Consider the following 22001-nt stretch of genomic DNA (forward strand, 5'->3'; position numbering starts at 1 on the left):
AAGCCTGGGATAGTATGTAAAATAAGGAGGAGCACATATCTAATGGTAAAAGATGAAATAACTCATCATATTCTCTAAGAATATTTTTGCAAGTAGAATACATTTAAGAAAAATGGACTGAAATAAAAGAAAAGGATTCTAGCTAAGGGAAGAGACGTAGCAGTTCTTAACAGAAAAGTGACAAAACATCAAAACCTTGGACTGTATTATTTGATTGAATGAGTCTCAGTCCATTTCCATGGTGCAAAAACAGTGATTGATTCTCATCACTTTAAGCTGGTATACTTTCCACACTGCTAGTAGGCTAATAGAAGGAAGGACCAGATATAGCATAGTATCACCTGGGACACTTTTAAAAATGCAGATCCCTGGACCTCCACACCATACTGGATTATGCTGTCCAATAATTATGCTGTAATTTCTACGTACCTTAAGTCTGAGGACAATGAATAGAAAGACAATTTCTTAAAGGTCTCTCTGACTCTGGATTTCTATGGATAGAATTTCCTATACCAGGTCTCCATAATGTTTCATCCTGGTTTGCTTTTGTTTACCGGTTTTCAGGACCACTGATCTATGGATCAGGTGAAGAGGAAAAAGTCTAGTAAAATGCCTTAAGATACTGTCACAGGGAAACAGAGATAATTTAAATGCATTTTTAAATCATTGCTAATTTTTATGATTGTACAATCATTAAAAATGTTGTATACCGTTACTGGGTGGAGGTCATTTTTTTCCATGATATTTAGATTTGAGCAGATACTAATTCCTCTGAGTGTGCAGTTGTTGATTGTGATGATTTGAGTCAATGAGAAGTAATGATGGCTAAATACCTGAGATCTATTGCCTTGTTAGCTATGTTAACAGCCAATGACAACATAATCTAAAGAGATTTACAATTTGGCTTTAGAAGAAGTATCAAGCTAAAAGTACTATAATTAAAACGTTTATTAACCTGCCAAGTTGAAAAGGGTATGTTAAGACTTATGTGTCTGAAGAGTGGCAATATTTACCATTTGATCTTATGCCCACCTTGCCCCATGGAATATCCCCACCTACTCTATAGAAACTGGGAAATGAGCTCACTAATTTTCCTTAATTTTTAGTTTGAGCCCTAAAAAATTTTATTTTAGTTCCTTATTGCAAAGCCAGCAATTATCAAAATTCTCTAATGACCTTGTCTGAGAACTTTCTTCATAGCGGGGTGATGCAGACAGTCTCTTGATTTTTTTTAAAGGTCAAATTACCTTGCTTCAGTATCTTCTGGTGATAGGCCAAATGAGACTAGCTTAATTTAATATGTCTCTGCTGCTTTTGTTTAAATCCAAAGGGGCATCCATCATAGGCTTCTCATTCTGACTGATATTGATCAGGTAATTGCCCTCAGCTTGTCAAGCTATCATGATTTTTATAAGAATGAGTATTTTCTAGAAGAAAGTATACCCAGAAAGAGATAACAAAGATTTTGATTAGAAGTTTTCCCAAAAGCAAGTCCAAGTAGAAGTCAAGATTGGAAAGGAGAGAGAGGAGCTAGCAGAAGGATAAGGGTGAGGGAGGAAAGTTGCGATAGTGTTGTAAAATACTGTAATGTGCATTACAACGATCCACTTGCTACAATTCTGAAAAAATGTTCCAGCCCAGCACATAATAGATTTCAGTGCAAGCCAATTTTAATAAGTAGCCAACTGTGTGGTTATTCAGAGTAAGTGTTAAAACACTTAAAAACATTTTAATAATGCCAGCCTATTTAACTTTCTGTCTCAAAGATCAAGGTGGATACTATCCTTGTGGCTCAGGATTATCATTTTCTTTTCTTTCTTTCTTTCTTTCTTTCTTTCTTTCTTTCTTTCTTTCTTTCTTTCTTTCTTTCTAGTTCAGTGTAAATAAACTCTTTAATTTATACTAGATTATTAAGGTAAAGATAGAACCTAAAAGAAAAAAATATCTTTCTAGGAGAAGATTCATCAAAGGAATTGTCTAATGTTGATTTGAGGAATATCTTCTTAAGTTGGCTGATATGCCAAGCCCAGAGACATCCTGAGAGAAAGACATTTCCTTCAAAACACTCTGAACAGTGTATGATACAGATTCAGGTGTATGATTTTATGTGAAATACAGCAAGGTTACAAAAGCTCATGTGAAGAGTCTAGAATGTCAAAGTTAGCCCACACATAGGGTATTATTATAGTTAACAACCTGTTCCAAGTAGTGCTAGGTGTCCAAGAGCTGTATCAACCCAGCAGGAAGAGCCATCCTGCTGCTAGGGCTTCATATAATCAACAACATCCCTGCAGATATTCAAGACTAGTTTGATACCCTTCAATTGAGAGTGCTTAAGAATAATGAATGCAGCTTGTTGCCTTGAGAGAATTCTAGAAATAGTCACTTAAACTACCACTACCTTCAATGAAGTTGCTTAAAACAGTTGACTCTTTACTCAGTTTGGTTTTTTTTTTAAGATTCCCATTGGCCTTAGGCCATCTCATATTTGGAGATCTTCCCCAAATATATAAACATTTATACACACAACGCCACACACACACACACACACACACACACACACACACACACACACACACATGCCTATAACCCATATTAAAATGATATTGGCATAATTTTTTTCAAAAACATCTGTAAATTTATTTTGAAATTATTTGGCTACAAGTAACTGAGTTGACTCACAACTTGTTATGAATTCTCAGCAATTCTCATGCATAGTTGAAATTTTACAAAGAAAAGCCAAACCTACAAATGCAGTGAAATTTTAATAAATACCATTAATAATTAATTACAGTGGCATGATGTGACAACGTTTAAGTATTTATTAGAACATTTACTAAAATCCATTTGTGATTTTCTTTTTGGCATTTTGAAACTGATCTTTGATAGTGGGGGCAAAATGCTCAATCTTTTCAATTCTTCTTAGTTAAATATGTTTTCTAATTTTGGTTCAGTAACATGAGTACAATAAAAAATATTGTTTGTTGGATTTTTTTTATCCTTACTTGAGGACATTTTTTTCATTGTTTTTCAAGAAAGATGGAGAAACAGAGAAACATCATGTGAGAGAGAAGCACCAGTTGGTTGCCTTCTTGTACGAGCCCTGGCTGAAGATTGAACCTGCAACTTAGGTATGTGCCCTGACCGGGAATCAAACCCGTAATCTTTCAGTCTACAGGTTGACACTCCCACCAACTGAGCCACAGTCACCAGGGCCTGTCTGTTGGATCTTTATAGTAGATTTGCAGTAGAATTTTTTAATGTTTCCCCTTTGCAAAGTAAACATTAGAATACTTTTTGTTTCCTATTAGGAATCAGAAATATCCTGAACAACTGGACTATACTGTTGGAGTAGTTACCTGGTTCTAGATGTTTTATTAACATAGGAGAATAGTATAACCCAAAGACAAGTATAATTCTGGTCTCCACCTGAAACTACTTATCTCTTCCCCAGAGAAAGATCACAATAAGTTGAAGTTACTGAGGAAGAAAAGAAGATACAGGCAAAACAACTAAAGAAAATGGAAAGTGGTTTTTCAGTTTTCATCTCTGGGTTTCAAGATTTCCCTTTCTGTTTTAATTTCTGTCTCACACACTTCTTTTGCTTACCTCTGTCTCAAAAGAATCGCCAATGCCATATTGGGCTAACACAGCACTCACAGATGCAGCAGATCAAAGATCTATTCCATTGTGTTTCTTCACTCTCCCAGTTTACTTCCCCCAGGAAAACACTAATTAGTGACTTAGCTGAGTTGCATACATGTCATATCTGCATATGCATTGAGCACATTGCATGTACATTCACAAATGAGTGTTTTTAGTGTTTTCCTGTTGGGTTCAACCCTTCCTAAATGGCAACTGAGACTGTAAACTTTGCATCGAGCTCACCACAGACTTCCCAATCCCACACTCTCTTCCTTTCTGGCCCCTGGCTCCAGCCCTCTGAGGTTATGAAATCAAATGTCACACCACATTTTGGTTGTGTCACCTTAGATGCTGAACACTTTCTGCTAATTTAATAAACACCATTACTCCGGGTGAATGCCGTTTATTTTCTTTATACTTCTTGCACTTAAATAACATCAAAAAGTTTTCTCTCTTCTTCAATGGCAATGTATGTATACACAGACTCATACGTTTGTCTTTCTATCATGTTTGTTAAATTGTCATCCAATTTAACATATCTATCCTTTCATATTTTCTTAATTAACCACATTTGTGAAAAGGATAAACCCTTCATTCAGCTCCTTTTTTTTTTTTCCTTTAAATCATGTGTGGAATGTGCCTTTTAGCTCTTCCCTGTGTAAATAATGTGCAAAATAATCAAAACACCATCATGACCTGACAACTCAGGCCTTTGATGAATAGGGCTTTATGTGGGATTATCATATGACATTTCCAAACTAAATTATACTTATGAGTCATATAGAGAACTACTGCATTATCATCCCTCTGTGTGGAGTTTGTACAATTTTCAAGGAGTAGATGAAAGTAAGAAACCTGAAATTAAATGCCCGTATTTTTTAATGTAAAATTAAAAAAAAAAAAATGGGAAGCTATCATTTACTATTCCCTCAACTACTCATCTAAGGTTCCTGAAATTTTGAAGGGAACATTATGGTCTTTATTGTTGCTGAGATTCTATCACTTAATATACTTAAAATCAGAATGTTCAAACATTTTTGAAAAGGAGCTAGTCTAACACTCCTTTACAGATGAGGGAAGCCAGCAGAGTTAGAAACACAGTTCAGAGTTCTCAGCCCCTTGGACACTTTGCCACCTAACCTTCCAGTTTGCCTAAACAACCATATATACAGACAAGACTTTGTCAAAAGATCCAGATGACGACATGTAAATGAAGCAAAGGTATGCTACATATGAAAAACTAGTTTCCAAAAAGAGTTATCTACAATATGTACTTTGTAAGCCATTTTGGAAAACATTATACTAGTCAAGTCTAATAATATTTTTCTTGGTTAAATTAAAAACAATTACCATTCTTTTGAATATATTACCCTATAATTTCTTAGACACTATAATGGAAAAAGACAAATATTGTTCAATCTCTTTTTCTGTAACCAGGGCCCTCAAGACATAGTGACAAGGGTCCTTTAGTCTCCCTCTTGTTTCTTTCCAGTGGTCTTCAGCACATACAGCCATGTCTGCCAGCTCTAACCCTGGTCTACTTGATACTGAGAGGAGCATCAGGGAATTCACTATCACCTCAAAGAATGGACAGATTTGTGGTAACTTGTGTGCATTGAATTTTATATAGTACATTACATTTTAAATGTCCTTCCAAGGCTATATTCTCATGAAGTTCCTTATGGACAATTCTACTATAAATAAAGTGCTATCCAGTCAATTCTATATTTGATAGTTTGATATTCCAACAGGTAAGACTACTATATAATGTGGGAATAAAACTTAGCCACTATTTCTGCTTCCTAATAAAGAAAACTATAAAAATTACCTATAAACCAATGAGTCACAAGAAAAAAATGTAATACAGATGGAACTACTATCCTATGATGCAGAATAAAATGACAACCTCTACCCAAATCCATTTCATATAAATGTATAGTTCATGTGATCTCATAGCTGACCCACATGGAGTAATCTGTATCTTTCAAGCAAGATACTTTACCTTAAATATAATATAATACAATATAGGGAGATAGTATTTATCAGCCCCAATAAGAAGAACTACCTAAAACATGATAATTAGAGTAAAAAAAGTAATGAAAATTTTCACTGAATCGTCAAACTGAAATTATTGGCAAATTGCCATTAGTATGGGCTACTATTCCAAAGAGTAGGATGATCATAAAACAAAATACTAACAAAAGTGTTGTAACTTTTCTTCTTGATATTTCATAAATACCAGCATTGATATTTCTAAATTCTCAAAGCTCTCCTTCTTACTCTGAGTCCAAAAGTCACACTTCTTCACTGCAAATGGAATATTCACTAAACCAGAAATCCACTGTAAATACACACAAACTTGTGTGGCCCAAAGGAATAAAACAGACACAATGACAACTTGAAAAAAACAAAGAAAATCTGGTCACACTTTCTCTTCCCTTTTATATACTTTTTCTAAATATGCAAAACAGGCAGTCATGGTGGGTATTTATCCAGTTCACTGGTACTGAAGTGGCCAAATTTGGTTAAATGATGGGTGGGCCTCCAATCTCATCAGACTTAATGTTAGTATCTCAGTCTATTTTGTTAAACAATCAAACCAGATCATCTAGATTATATCCACACAATTTACGTAGCAATAACAGTAACTTGCCAAACACCGAATTTCACCTGAACCAGTTCAGAGTATGGATGTTCATTCAGAGAAACTCACTCATTGTCATCAGTTATTTTTAGAGAATTAAAAATATTTATGTAATAGAATCAGGGCTTTCTTCATAAAATGTACAAAACTGAATGTCTCCAACATGGGACGTTAGCAAGAAAACCCTCTCATATACTCAATCATGTGCAGATGCAAATATCTCTCTCACTCTAATGAAATAATGATACCCTAGTTTCTGCAGTTCCATTGACAAATAATAAGATGTTTAAATGGGTGTGGCAGGGTGAGAGTTAAATCTGATTGTAATTAGATTGCAGTATGTATGGTCATGTGGTTAATAGTAAATTTTTCTTGATTAACTGGTCCTGTTTGTTAAGAGCTCCTATTAATAATACATTAGTGCTCTCTGTGTTGGCTGTAGAGACACACCATGGACCAGTGCAAAATTAATGAAGGCAGGTACGCATGCTGATTAGAATGTGGCAGTTTAATAAACTCTTCCAACATTAAATTATTTAATGCATTCATGCTCATGCAGGCTATTCGATGGTCAGCTTGACCACCTATGTGTTAATATTGGGAATTGAAATGCAGAGAGTGGAAGAGATATGGCAGTGTATGAGGTAATTATCTCTCAAGTCTGATAAATGGGGCAATACCTATGTGTGCGCATGCTTTAGCACGCCACAAATGGCGCTTTCATTAGCTGGAATCTTCTGTGGAAATTTTTATAAATGTTTAGTTCCATTTTTGCACCATAAACAGAAGGTCTGATAGCGGTAGTCACTGTCAGTTCAATGTTTGAGGCAAATTTCAAGTAATCTATAAAGTAAGTTGTCTTATTAAATGGGTCACAAAAATTAGATAGGGATCTTATCAATAAACATCTCCAATCTGGACATAATCTCTATCTATCATATATAAAATACTTTATATAAATGTAAATTATTTCAATATATAAATGCAAATAGTTATTAGATTTTGAGCAAAAGAATAAGATTTTACATGTGAACAATCTCTTGTACATGTTATTTTATTTCATTCGCATCATAGCCATTTTAGATGAACAATGAATAGTATTTGCTAATAAATGGCTTATCAAAAAATTAAAAATATCAATTCTAGTAACTCAAAGTCCAGAGCTTTTTAGCAGAATTCCACAGCTGCCTACAAAACTAGTATTTGTGAAAATAACCTGTTATTTATAAAACAAGTTAATTTTTTGTAGTAGGTGAACATTCTAGGAATTCAACCTCTCTGGGAACAGAATGCTACTTAGATTTGGTAGAAATGCAAAAGAAGACATTTCTATATTTTAACACTATCTAAATACATACAAGTATTTTAAATGACTTACATATTTTTTGGCCCCAGGATACTTTCTGAGTGTATTTTAGGCATTCATGGGAACTTCCACAGTGATGCATGGAAATACTATGTCAGCCCAGAACAATTCAGACTTTGGACTTTGGAGACAGTGCAGAACGCATAAACTATACCTTTGGTGAGGTCACCAACAAGTCTGGCTTTGCTGAATCACAAGGCCACCCACCCCTGTAAAAGTAAGCCTTGGGAGAATGAATGGTTGAATGGATTTATCAGTGCGGGAAACTCCATGATTTTGGAATTCCATTTTCAGTTCTTTGTCCATTCTTAGGATGCCAGCTGAAATAATAAGAAGGAGAAAATGATTCTTATCTTAACAAAATCAAAGGAGAGGAGCAAGGAAATCTGGACAAACTAGTGCACAGGAAGTCAGGACAGCAGGTCTTTCTGTTAGTCGTGGACACTTCCAGGAACTGCCACTCTGACTTCAAGCAATTAATTTCTCTGGGCCTCCATAGATATTTTTAGATGTAATTGAGAGGATTGAAGAAAAGGAACTCTCAAGTTCCTCAAATCTCTATCAAGAATGTCTAATTGTTTTTTATCAAGAAGAAGAATGCCAAGGACCCCTTGTTCACACTCCCTGTAGACTAACAGACAAAAAAAGCCACGAAATATTATGGCACACAGAAAGCACTATTTTTGAACAGTATACTGTGCAAGTCCACTTTTCCTAAAAGCCTGAATGAGTAATTTTGGGCCTTGGCTGACCTTTGATTTCTCTATAGGCCTTAGCCAGCCTGGATGACTGAATTCCTGCTATTGGTTCTCCCCACCTCACGCCTCTGGCTAGATTCAAAGAATGCTGTGGTTGTGAATTAATATTGTCCTTTTGGTTAGCTATTACAATGTTGGTTGCAGTATCAATGGGGCTTGTCCTTACTGCTTCCTTTCAACAATATGGACAGTTATTGATGTCTGGCGCCTGTTATAGGTGGTTGGCAGCTATATGAATATTGTAACTTACAATAGCTTTCCACAACATTGCCATGTACCCATGAATTATGATAGCTATATGAAAGATATAAGAGTTGCCAGTCCATTTTTTGCAGCCATGGTGTGTGCTGACAAAGTGGGTTTTACTGTCCTCTGGATCTAGCATAAATTTTGGACAATTAGGAGAGTAAACAATTTCAACTTGTTTGTATGTTTTCAGTCAATGAGCATTATGGAAAATCATTGTATTCTATCCATCTAAGTTATTAATCTCAAACAAAAAGTAGTTCAAACCAGGCTAAGTCTTTACTTCTTACTTTCTAGCCTTCAGATTTTTAAAAAACCAAATCTGAGAAGCAGGAAAAGGTTACTCTCAAAAGAAGGCAAAGTCACACCCAACATACAGAATGAGCTCAATAATTAAGCATTGAGGTTGGCACAATAGGAATGCTGGGAGAATGACAATGTTTTGAATATGTAAGTACAACTTTCATAGCAAGTATTTTTCTAAATGCCCTTATAGGCTCAGCTAACCTTATCAGCAATATCATTCCCTTTGCATTAGATAGTGCAGTATATTTACTATTTGCCAGTATTTGGAATTTATTTCACCCTCATGACAACTCAATGGGACTGAAACAATTTTATCTCTGTTTTGCATATTATGAAACTGAATCTCAGAAATTTTAACTTGTGCATGGTCACAGAGGGATTGAGACAGAGACAAGATTAAAATCCAGAGAGTCTTAGTGTTCTTAATACCTTCAAATGGTACAACTAAACCTTCACAATTCAGTATGGCAACCACAAGCCTTATGCAGCTCCTGAGCAGTTGAAATATATCTAGTCTGAATTCAAATATGATACAAATGTAAAATATACCATATTTCAAGACTTAGTACTAAGAAAAGAATATAGCATATCTAATTTGTATATTTGTTACATTGCTTACATATTGAAATGATGTTTCAATATTTGGAGTTAAAAATATATTATTAAGATTAAGTTTACATTTTTAAATTTTAATGTGCCTACTAGAAATATTTATGTATTTATATAAATGTCATATATAATTCTATTGAACAATGCATATTTTTCACCAAGTGGCTCTAATTTTATTTGTTTTCCATATACTCCATATGAGAACATTTCATTTTTACTAGGGAAAAAGAAAAGATGGAAAACCATTACTCCAACCAAAAAAACACAATGCTCCCAGTATTGAGCATCTTATGATGTACTTCATGTGCATAACCTGATGTGGGATTTCAAATAGTTGTCCATCAGCAGTAACTATAAATCAAAGTTTGCTGCTTTATTCTCTTTATCATGGACCATTTCAGATTTAAAATGACCATATTGGAATCTTTCAATGTTGGGAATTCCTGGCCAGTTGCTGGCAAAACACCAGCATCTACTATGTGCATACCTCTCTGTGTTGAGGTCTTTAAGACTAGGCATCATTATACTCATTATTTTGTAAAATTTTCTAGTACAAGGGTCCTTTGTGAATCAGATGGTGGTAGACAGAGACTCTGATCTGACAGCACCAGTGAAATTTTGTCTATTAAAAAGGGGAAAAAAAGAAATCCCTCATGAAGTCTTAGAAAACAGCTCATTTCATTCACAATTATGCAAATACCTGTGAACCCATATTATCAACCAAAAAACATTTAGGCCATTTTTCACACGTAAGTTTTTCTATGAGAAAAAATAGCCAAAGTTACATTTTTTGTAAGTATTTATGGCTGACTGAGCAAATTTTTCTTCTAAATGAAACTAATAAGTTAGCAAGGGGTCATGAGGTGCATGCAATGGAAAGAAAACTCAAATTCCACTGTTAGAAGTTTCATCAAAACAAGAGCTCATGAATTATTTACTTGAGTATTTACCCTCATGATGAGGACATAACACATATGAAGTGCCATAAAGTAAATGGTTTTAAGTGTTGATGAGCATGGGTAGGAATTAATTAAATACACTGGACTTAAGTGCAATATGTACACATTTAAAAAGATTAAGACAGGTAGATATAGGGGGAGAAGCATTTAATTTTCACTTGCGAGTTTTCATTTGATTTGAGGGAAAATTGTATGCTATTTTTGAAATAATTGATCAAATAGAGAAAATCGAGTTTTAACTCCTGTTGAAGCAGTAAAAAAAAATCTTTAATGTGTTTTTCTCCCCTATAGCTAAAAACCAGCTGAATTTTAAAACCAAATTTGGCAGGCACTTGATGGCATGCTTTCAGCATGATGTTTTAAAGATTAAACTATGGAGCAATCTTTAAACATTAATGGAGGTCACATGGCAAATTCCACTCACACAATAGAATCATCATGTCCATCTCTCCAAATGTGCTTCTTGGACTCTAAGCTGGAAGAACACAAAGATATTCTTATTCTTTCTCATCTTCTTTGGGTTCTAAAAACACCCTTACTGGCTTTGGTGTTCAATTTAATTTAAATCAGCAGAATAATCCAAGTGAATCTAGGTTGCTCTAATGTTACATTAGGCAGATCTGATCCATTTGCAGCTAAGGTATACCCAAATTCATTAACATTTGCTCAACAGGCTTCCAGTAGGTGACTTTTTGAAAGGTAACAGATGCATCTGAATGTCACCTTACCACACATGTGACTGTTAATAGATTTTTGTTATGTCCATACACTATTGCTGCATCTCATTTTAAGGAAATATGGACAATGACATTAATTTATTTTTAAACACAGAATTATACAGTAATGTTCTCTAAGAGGCTTTGACAATTAAATGAATCCAAATTTTACACAGACACAATGGGCAATAACCTCAATGACTTTACTAAAGTGCTAATTACTAAACTGAAATACAAGATAGCTCAAAGAGCTAAACCACAGAGAGGTTGTGGGTTCTAATCCCCAGGTCAGAAGTATGGCTGAAAGCAAAACTTCCTAAAACAGAAAAGTAAAAGTAAGCAGTCCACAGTCTGGCTTCTACACAATGGCAAGGAAGATGGTTAGCGACCTGTAGCCCCAGATATAGGCTCATATTATATATTCTGAAGAAAGACAGCCTCTTGCCAAAAGGAACATTTATACTTGAACTAGCTATTGTGAAGGGATGGAATAAATGCATGACAGAAGTCAGAGCGTCTTATTAGTTCTAGGCCCAGCATGTCTCTGAGCCATAGTTTCCTGCCTGTATAAAATATAAATGGTAGCACCTGACCTGTAAGTGTGCCAAATTATTGTGTGGGGGAAACAAATGAGACCATGAGTATGAAAACATTTATAGACTATAAAGATCTGACATGCTGAATAAATTATTATGCATTATTGGGTTGCTGGATGAAGTGATATTAAGTATTTCCAAAACATGTTCATTAGGAAAGATAGTTTTCAAACAATGTATTAATATTGCTTGGAAAGGGGGGGTGGGGCTTGTGGTACACACCTCTGTGGAGAGCACAGCAAGACACCGGGGGCATATTGAGACTGGTATTTGTGTCTACAGAGTCCTCCCGATCAGGACAAAAAAGTTACTGCACTTACCCTCTCCCCATAAGAAACTAAAATAAACCCCACGTTAAAGTTAAAAGAAAAGAAGAAAAGAAAAGGGAAGAGGTGAGAAGAAAGTAAAGAGAAAAAGAATGTAAACCTTTATCAAAATCTCTTGACAGATGCCAAGAGTAAACAGCATAGCATGGAGTTCAGTCACGAATCTCTTCATACTCGATAGGCTCCTCTCCAGCTGGGTCTATCCTCCCCCCTCCCTCCTCTTCCCTTCCATTCTCCTCTTTCTTGACCTTATCTTCTCTCCTCTCCCTTACCCACAGGCCCCCATAAATTTTCTACCTAAATCTGGCCTCCCAATCCCTCTTCACTCCCAATTTTTCCACATTTTTCAAACAAATTTATACTCTCTACATTGCTGCATGTCTTTTCTAATCAATGTTAGTTTGGTCTTTCTTAGTTCCTTCCCATTCTTTGCTTTCTAGCCTGAGCATCATAATGAGGGCCAAGAACTGAGCAGACAAAATAAGATCTGCTTCTTAATGTGAAGGCAGAAGAAAGAGTGTAAATATTACTCTATCGTATAAGAGGATGATATACACAAATGTGTTTACTGTGTGTCAGGCATTGTTTCAAGAGCTTTACATTTCTTAACTCCGTTAATTGCCTCAATCACCTATAAACAAGTTACTTTTTAATATTCATTTTACGGAAAAGGCCAATGAAACCCAGAGAAAATAGCGTATTTGCCCAAAGTCACAAAGCTTTAAGTCTGACTAAGGAGCCTGCACTCAACCAATGGAGGGGATGGATATCTAATAAGAGAAATGAATCAATGTATAAAGTATTAAAATGGGGTTTGTATGGCTGGGAGAGGGAAGAACCGAAATTTCATCGGTAGACAGGGTGAGGCTGTCAGACAGGTCAGAGCAATCCCAAAACTGCCTATGACATCTCATGATGAGGTACAATACTTTCTAAAGTTAATCTCTCTCTGGGCAATGTTTTCTTAAGGCTGGATTTGTGGGGTGAGTCATTTTTGAGAAATTAAATTTGTGTTGGCTACCAGTTTCATTAAATTCAAGGAATGGAAAAGTCAAATGAAGCAGAATAAAAGCCAAACTAAACTCAGTGAAGGCCCATATATTAAATTTAGTTCAGATTCCCCAAATTATTACAGCTCTGTGAAGACCTTGCTAGTCAGGGGCAACAGAGCATCGCATATTCCTAATGGAGGCATGTGGGAATGACATGGTTCATTTTTAGGGACCGCATGAATGTTCTACTTTGGTTCTTCTAATGTTCCCTCAGCGACCCTGTGTAAGTCTGAAAAAATGCAAAAACCATATGATTTTGTTCCATAAGTTCAAGTAATTTTATTTATAATTGTAATTCTTTCTTTTTAAAAATATTCAGATCTTTTTTTCTCTTTAGTTCCATGAAGGTTTATACTATGTCTGATATTGAGTTTGACTAAAATAAATTGTTTTCATGTATTTAGGTTTTAAGGAAAATTCTTCTGGTATATTGCAGGGTCTAGTAATTGACTTTTATTAGTATTAATAAGAATTACACAGCCAAATCCCACTGCCATGCACTGAAAATGTAACCCTGAAGATCAAGACTCAGTAACAATTTGAATGTGTTGAAATGTAATTTCCAGTTCACAGACCTCTCAAAAGGTAAAACAGACATGGGAGTTTACATTTGAGATAATAGAAAGGAAACTTCCTAGTTCATGCTGCTTGGAATTAGAAGTGTATAAGTAATAATTACTTTTTCAAAATACAGGAATTCATTTGCTATAATTCATAAGATTAGATTGATACATAGGAAAAGCCATCATTCTTATGAAGGACTCTATTTATTTATTTATTTATTTATTTATTTATTTATTTATTTATTTGCGAGAAGGGAAAGGAAGGAGAAAGAAAGGGAGAGAAACATCAATCAGCTACATCTTTTATCTGCCCCAACAGAGAATGAACACATAACCTAGGCATATACCCTGACCAGGAATTGAACCAGCAACCTTTTAGTTTTTGGAATGATGCCCAACCGACAGAGCCACACCAGTCATTGCCCTATGAGGGACTCTTCATAGTGGATCTTTTCTGTGCATTTCTTCAAATGAAGGCTACCTCTGGCTGTATTTCTTTCTATTAGAACCATTTCCTTTGCCTTCAAATCTCTATAATATCTATTATTTGAATACTTGGAAAAATGTATTTATTGCCTTGTCAGTACATTGTGAAAAAGCACCAGCCTACACACATTTTATGAGTAAATTTGCCTTTTTCCTTCTCCACCTCATACTCACTTACCTTAAGTCTGCTGATAAACAACTACTGATATGTATGTTAAAATGTGGGTAAATTCTAAGAAAAGATATTCTGGGCTTTCCTGATTCTGCCTGTTTAGGCAAGAACGGGGTAGTGCTTTTTCTGTGTATATTCTCTGTATTAGTCTTGCTGCAGTAATGCCACAGAGGAACTGCCCCAGCTATTTTACTTCTCTATGCTAGTATCTTCCTTTTTTAAGAAACTTGACTCAACAATCATTTTACACCAGAGGATATATCATGATTTGTAAAATGCTCTGTCCCTTTTAATAAAAAAATAAATAAAATAATTTTATATAAGCAAGTTTAAAATATCAGGAGAACAAAATGGGTCTATTTGAAATAATTTCTGTAACAAAACTTGATTTTTGTCAATAGTGCATAAAAAAACAATGAAATAGCCAAGAAAACATTTTGATATTATATGGTCTTTTTGACGGAGGGTCAATCCTAGTCTTTTAAAACTTGGCATTCTAAAATAATGTCAGTTTGTTTAGTTAGAATATTTTCTGGAAGCTTGCTTTCAGTGAAACAAAAGTGGAATGAATTGCAACAAAATATATTAATAACTACTTCATGTGCTATTTTACTGATGCTTAATGGGGGGTTTTGTTTATTATTTTATAATCACCATAATTTTTTAAATTGCTGTGTAAGAGGTTTCAGCAACATTTCCATTGTGAAACATACAACCATCCAAATCCCAATTCCCAAGTATTTAAACAAATCTTCTGTGAAACATGTATTTCTTCTATTCAAAACTGCGAGTGATTTTACTAATGCATTTTGGTAATCAGAAGCTAGGTCAAAATATCTTGAAAATTACACATTTCACATATTTCCTGAACAATTCAGAAGTGGTGCTTATCATCAAAGGGTCTGCAGAAAAGAACGTAATATATACAAAGCCAACTTGGGGTAGAGTGTAATTTCTTCTTTAACGTACTTGTCTCTTGACCAGGGATTGAACCCACAACCTTGACATATCAGAATGATGCTATAACCAACTAAGCTACCCAGCCAGGGATTAGGTTTTTTAGTGTTTTTTTGTTTGTTTGTTTGTTTGTTTGTTTTCTTGAACTGTGAGTAAATTTATGAAGTTCTTTTTTTTCTTCTAAGAACTTGGAAAAACAATCACTTTCATTCTGTAAAAGAGTGTCCACTTTTAATTGTGGTGATTTGTATTTACAGGGTCCTATTACATGTTAAAAAAACAAGATGGTGCTCTACTTCCTGTGACTCTTGTATCAAAACTCTTCAGAGAATTTATCCCTGAAAATTCACATTGCATGGGTTTTAATATGTCAACATTTCTAGGAACAACATGGTCTGTAAAGGGCCCAGGGGTGAAATGGAAGCACTCCTATCAATGATACTTCTGAAAATGGAATGTGATTCCCAGGTTTCTTGAAACAAAAATCAACAATGGGGAAAATTGATTGTTCCATTTGCTTGTAATGAGTTAGAGGAAGTGACCTCTGACCAAGGAGCAAGGGACACTAAGACACAGAGCTAAAAACAATCTTCTTTTGTGGGATGAATGAAAAGAAAATACCATTGCACAATTCTAAACAGTTACATGATTTTCAAAAAGCAATAGGCTAATTTACCTTGATCAGACTCCCTTTCTTCCTCCTTTGTTATATCTACTTGTATTCTCCATATTTTCTTACCATTTAATGGCACTCTTAAACATTTCTATCTATGCACTGTGTGTGCTGCTCATGGACTAAACACTGAAATCAGAGTAGCCTTTTCTGGCCTATTGTGTCTCCCCTGGCGTACCATGGGCCTTGGTGCCTTGATACCTTTGCAAGGGGGGAGCCTGAGCTGAGAGTGTTCTTCTTCTCTGTTATAACCCTAGCTTTCTCCAGGGCCCAACTCTCCAGGGTCAGCTGAAGCTCATCTTTTATCTCCTAACACATTATATACTTGGCATGTGCTTGCTATGTAATGGATATATTTCTGAATTAATGCATATCACTGTTTTTTTACCACACATACACCACTTATTGCCATTGCTGTGTTTAAATGTCAGCTCTTCCCAACTAGACTGTAATTTCCTAGAAGAGAAAAGGTATCTTTCACTTTGGTGCTTCTTCAGTGAGTATGGCAGAGACCTTTTTCTATAATAAGTCAGTGATTATTTTTTGAGTGAAAAAGTAGGCAAGAGATATTAATAGAAAATATGAAGACTCAACATAAAAAGTCCCCAACATTTTAAAGTGTATTCACACTTATAAAATAGCACTGAAAGACAAAAGAAATCTCAACTAAGGAGAGATCTTAAAATTTTCACTAAAGTAGACACTGGAAAATTAATCATTAAATTAAACTACCAAATTCAATAAGCAACACTCTAACTCTTTCAAGAAGAAAATCTTTGAAGGATACTAATGACACACATACACGAGGAAAAGACACACTAATGTTTAAAAGATTAAAAATATATAAACTTTGGTTCAGAATGCAAGCTGACTCCTCCCTTGTGGAGTGTTGAAATAAATTAAAAGTTGTCATGTGTATTAAAAATAATTTATTTAATTCCAAAGAGCCTTTCATATAGGAAGCTTAAAATACGTTAAAAGCCTTATCTGGTAGTTAAATCATCTGCTATGGTCATATTGATTATAGGGGCAGTGGAGTCAGAAGGTATGGAGAGTCAAGTCACATAGTGTCAATAATCTGATCATGAACACAACACATGCCTTCCAAAAGCTTGACTTATTATTTGCCCATGGAATTATATTTACCACATTTTTCTTATGAAAAATAATAATGACAAGCCCTGGCCAGTGTAACTCACCATTGGTTGGAGCATCATCCTATAACCAAAGGGTTTTGGTTTTGATCCCCAGTCCCAGCACTTATAGTCTGATTGATGCTTCTCTCTTGCATCAGTGTTTCTATCTCTCCCTTCCTCTCTCTAGAAGCAATGAAGAAAAGTGTTCTTGGATAAGGATAGGAAGGAAAGTGAAGAAAGGAAGGAAGTCAGGAAGGGAGGGAAGGAGGGAGGAAGGAAGGAAGGAAGAAAAGGAGGGAGGGAGGAAGAAAAGAATGAGAAACAATGTTTAAAGAGCTACTAATAACCATCAAATTTAAAATATTCAAGAAACCACCTTTTCTGTCCATTTCCACTGTCACTGAACTAACCCAAAGTCTTTTAAATCTATCAGTAGATTATTGCCATAGACTTCAGCAGGATTTTCAAGTCCCAATCTCTCCCTTTACCAAATATACCTCTTACTAATGTGACGTAAGTTTTCCCAAACCATGAAGCTCAAAGATAGTACTACTCCAATCTCAGTTCCCTAATTACTGACATCATAAAATATCATCACACACTGATGTTGTTTTCCTACTATTGGATAGAGTAATACGTAAAACACTTTTCTAATTGAATCAACCAAATTCATCTTGACTTTTCAGATCTATCTTAAATGTCAGAAGCCTCACCACAATACCAGTCACAAAATAGATGCCCAATATAAAGATGTTGATTGAATAATTGAGAAGATTTTTTTAAGTGCTTGTAAGGTTCTGATAAACTGATGTATATCCTATAAGCTGCTTGTAATGTTATCATCTGACCACCTAGTGTGTAAATATTAATAGGGTCAATAGTTCTAGAGGAAAAGAAATAAACAGAGGCACTTTTCTCCTTCCCCATCAAAACTGCTCTGCACTAAAGCATTCCCCTAACAAGATTTGCCTACTTTTACCATTTTCCTCCAAATTATAAAGACACTTCCATATTTAGAGGTAATGGATTTACTTGAATACCAAAAGCCTAAAACCCAAGTTTATTTGCCTTCGTATAAGCACTTCAATAAGACAGATCCAACAGTTATCAATTTAAGAGCAACATTTGTATCTTTCATACCTGCCTAATAGATTCAGAGTTTTCTACTCATGAATTTTAAGACAACATATTAGAAAAAAATTCAAAGCTAGCAAACCCTATGTGCCACAGAAGAAATGACACAGGTCCATTTTTCCACAGTCGAGGGAGATTGAGAATATTCTGACCATAGTTCCCATTGCAATTCTTGGGAAGGTATAAACTCTTGGAGGAGAGGTTGCATCCATCTTGAGTCTTTGTCTGCAGGGCAAGTATTCACAAATGTCTACTTCGCTGGTTTAATTTCAGTCTGAGGTGGACAAATAAGCATGTTTTACAACAGATACCTTCTCATCAACCCTTCAGATGATTAGCTTCTTTGCAGTTCAGTTATGGTTAAATCCAAGAAATGCTGCCATTGGGTCACCCATGAGTCACTTCTCTGTGATTCCCTGTCCTGCCCTACCTGCATCCAGCAAGGAGACAGCACTTTTTAGCCTGTTGCTATCAGACCACTTCTTAGATAAGAAGCAAGAGAACATGCACAATTTCTAATAAGTTGATGATTAGTGATGCCGATTCCTGGTCAGCTATTGCATGTAATGACTGAAATTCCTGGTGCTACAAGTAGACAACTGACATTTTGCCTGAGCATGCATCTCTGGCCAGTGATAATTAACCTGAAGGTAAAGAACCAGTCATTTTCTTAATACAACAAGGCACCACTTTCAAAGTTGGGGCTCTTCCTGTTTTAATAATCAAAAGGGAAAGACCTTTGGTACTTAATATTTAAACAAAATGTTTAATATTTACACAGTAAAGTTCTTCTTCTGATATTAAACCAGCATTAAAGCAGGGATGGAAATTGGTTTATAATCTCTGACACTAGGCCTGGAGCCTTGTATTGTAGTAAACAATGTCACTCTTCAGATGGGCACCACCTGCAATGGGTTCAGAAATGTCAACTGTAATTAAACATTTTATTTCAAGGATAATTCATAGGTTATGTACATGAAGGACTGCTTTACACCGTAAGAAATTTCAAAGTGCCGACTTGTATAAATAAGAAACAGGTCCTTTTTTTTTTTATTGTGTGTGTGTTTTTTAAAGCATATGCAAACTACCTGAGACCTAATTAATATTATTCTTAAATATATGCTTCATATTTTGAAAAGATTTTTAAAATCAATTGCCTGAAGCTTCACTGGTAATCCTAGGTCTCTGCCTTATCAATTATTTCTTTTAGCTAGAAGTAAGAATACCACAGTGGAGGGGGAAGGATATGGTTCTCCATCAGCTCACCTGGTAAACAAATGGCAAAGTTTGAACTGGCCTTCATCAGTGTTAAATTCCTCCTTTGGAGCTTCAGTTTTAACTGATGCTTTCAATGAAAACCTGATGCAAATTTATTATTTTTAAAAGGATGACAAGTTTTTCAAAGGTGTGGCGATCACCTAGCCCCTCTAATAATGCTCCTAACCCTAATGAGAATTTAGTGAAATTATTCAATTAAGAAGTGTGTGTGTGTGTGTGTGTGTGTGTGTGTGCATAGTTGTGCATGCATGTGAGAAAGAGGGAGGAAGCAATGCTCCATATTTTCTATGGCAATCAAAATTCCTCCACTATTCCACCCTGGCTGGTGTGGTTCAGTGGATTGAGCGTCGACCTGTGAACCAAGTGTCGCTGGTTCGATTCCCAGTCAGGACAAATGACTAGGTTGCCCATCAGGTCCCCAGTTGGGGGCGCGAGTGAGAGGCAACCACACAGTGATGTTTTTCTCCCTCTCTTTCTCCTTTCCCCTCTCTCTAAAAATAAATAAATAAGTAAACAGACAAACAAATAAGTAAATTATTTTTTAAAAATTCCTCCACTATTTCTTGTTATAAATTTGTTTAAAACTAACATAATGACTCAGAGATTTAATACATACCATTCCTGGCCTTCCATACTAACATTCTGTATCATTTTTTCCCCAAAAACAAGGCTTGAGGGGAAAGACCTTAAGTAAAAATTTTATTAAAATAACAAAAACTTGGGTGAAAGTGATGTCTTTTTCATACATTTAACACTCCATTAAAAAGAGTACTTTTTTTCTAATTATTTAAGGAAACAGGAAAAAGTATCCTTCTATATGTTTCCCACTCACTCTCTTTTCCTGTTCTTTCTGAATTACTTATAGCCAGATACTTATGATATCTGTCACATACCAAGAAAAAGGCCTTAGATACATGAACGAGCTGAAACACTTCTACCAGGTAGCTACCCTGCAGAGAGGCCTGGCACTGAGCAAATGGAGCCACACCCATCATAGCAGTGTTTCTGAGATAAAATATTCATTCTTTGTCATTGGAGAGAATTTGTTGTTAATAGCAAAAAGCAACAGACATCAATTTTCTAAATCATTCCTCCAAAAGGAGTGTAATACGGATATTTTTTAAGAGTTTTGACTGTACTTTCTTTAATCAATAATCTTTTGTTTTGAAAATACAATCACTATAAAAGCTACACAAAAATATGGGAAAAAACAAATGGCACTTTAATAGAAAATGCTGCACATAATATGTATACTGCTGAAAATTACAATAGAATTAAATAGCTGATATACAAAAAAATATACTTGTAGGAAACATGACAATAGTATGTTAGGATGGTGGGGTTATGAGTGATAATTTTTTCATTTTCAAGACTTTTGTAATAACATATGACTTCTATCATTAAACATCTACGTCCAATAAGATGATCACCATGGGAAATTAAGAAGTTCATGATGATGCACTTGTCCATTGAACCACAGTAGCAAAGAGGTGGAGAAGAAATTTGGTGAAGGCTTGGACCAAAGACAATTTATATTTCTTTTCTTCCACATCTCCCACTTGACACACAGAATAATAGTCCAAGAAGATTGTTGGCAAAATAAAATGAAGAAAAAAGGTAGAAGAAGACAGTATGAGAATGGTTAGTTGGTCTGAACCTGGAGTTTCTATTAAAGTGATTTCAGATCCTAAGTATTAAAGATTACCTTTATCTTCCTGTTAAAACAATGCTTCTCTAGCTGCAAGAAGGAAGACAAAAGCTCTCTCAGTCCAGCCATACCAATCCTAATTAGGAGAATAGTAAAGTCCGTGGTTTTGTTACAAAGCTTATAGTTATCACAAAATAAGATTATAATGTAGACAACATTCTTCAGTTACACAAACTCTCGCTAAATCAGACCAGATGTATAATTAAATTGACAATGCATTTCCAAACTCAAAAAGAAGAAAGAACATGTTTACTAGCCACAAAGCTAGTAAATGACAGAACTGGTAAGATGGCAGAAATGATCAACTTGATAGTTCCACAGATTTCTTTATTCAAGTCATATATACAGGCATCTTTTGTCTCAAACAATTCAAGGCATAAATACATGTATATCTTTTGTCTCAATCAATTAGCTTTTGGTAAATAATCTTGCTTAAAAAGCAGGATCTCCCATTTTCCCTTTCACCTTCACATGATCTCCCAACCATAATCCCATCTCTGTAAAAAACTCCATGATTGCAATGGACCTGATATAATGACAGTGATAAACTCCATGAACCCATCTTGCAGCCTTTTGGGGTAGAGAGGTACAAGGTTTACATTTGAGACCTTTTGAAAAAAACAGGTAAAGGGCATGGCAGCCATGAAAAAGCAATTAGAAAAAATCAACAA

Source organism: Furipterus horrens, unplaced genomic scaffold, assembly GCF_987537825.1.
Source record: "Furipterus horrens unplaced genomic scaffold, mFurHor1.1.pri manual_scaffold_3, whole genome shotgun sequence".
Taxonomy (NCBI): domain Eukaryota; kingdom Metazoa; phylum Chordata; class Mammalia; order Chiroptera; family Furipteridae; genus Furipterus; species Furipterus horrens.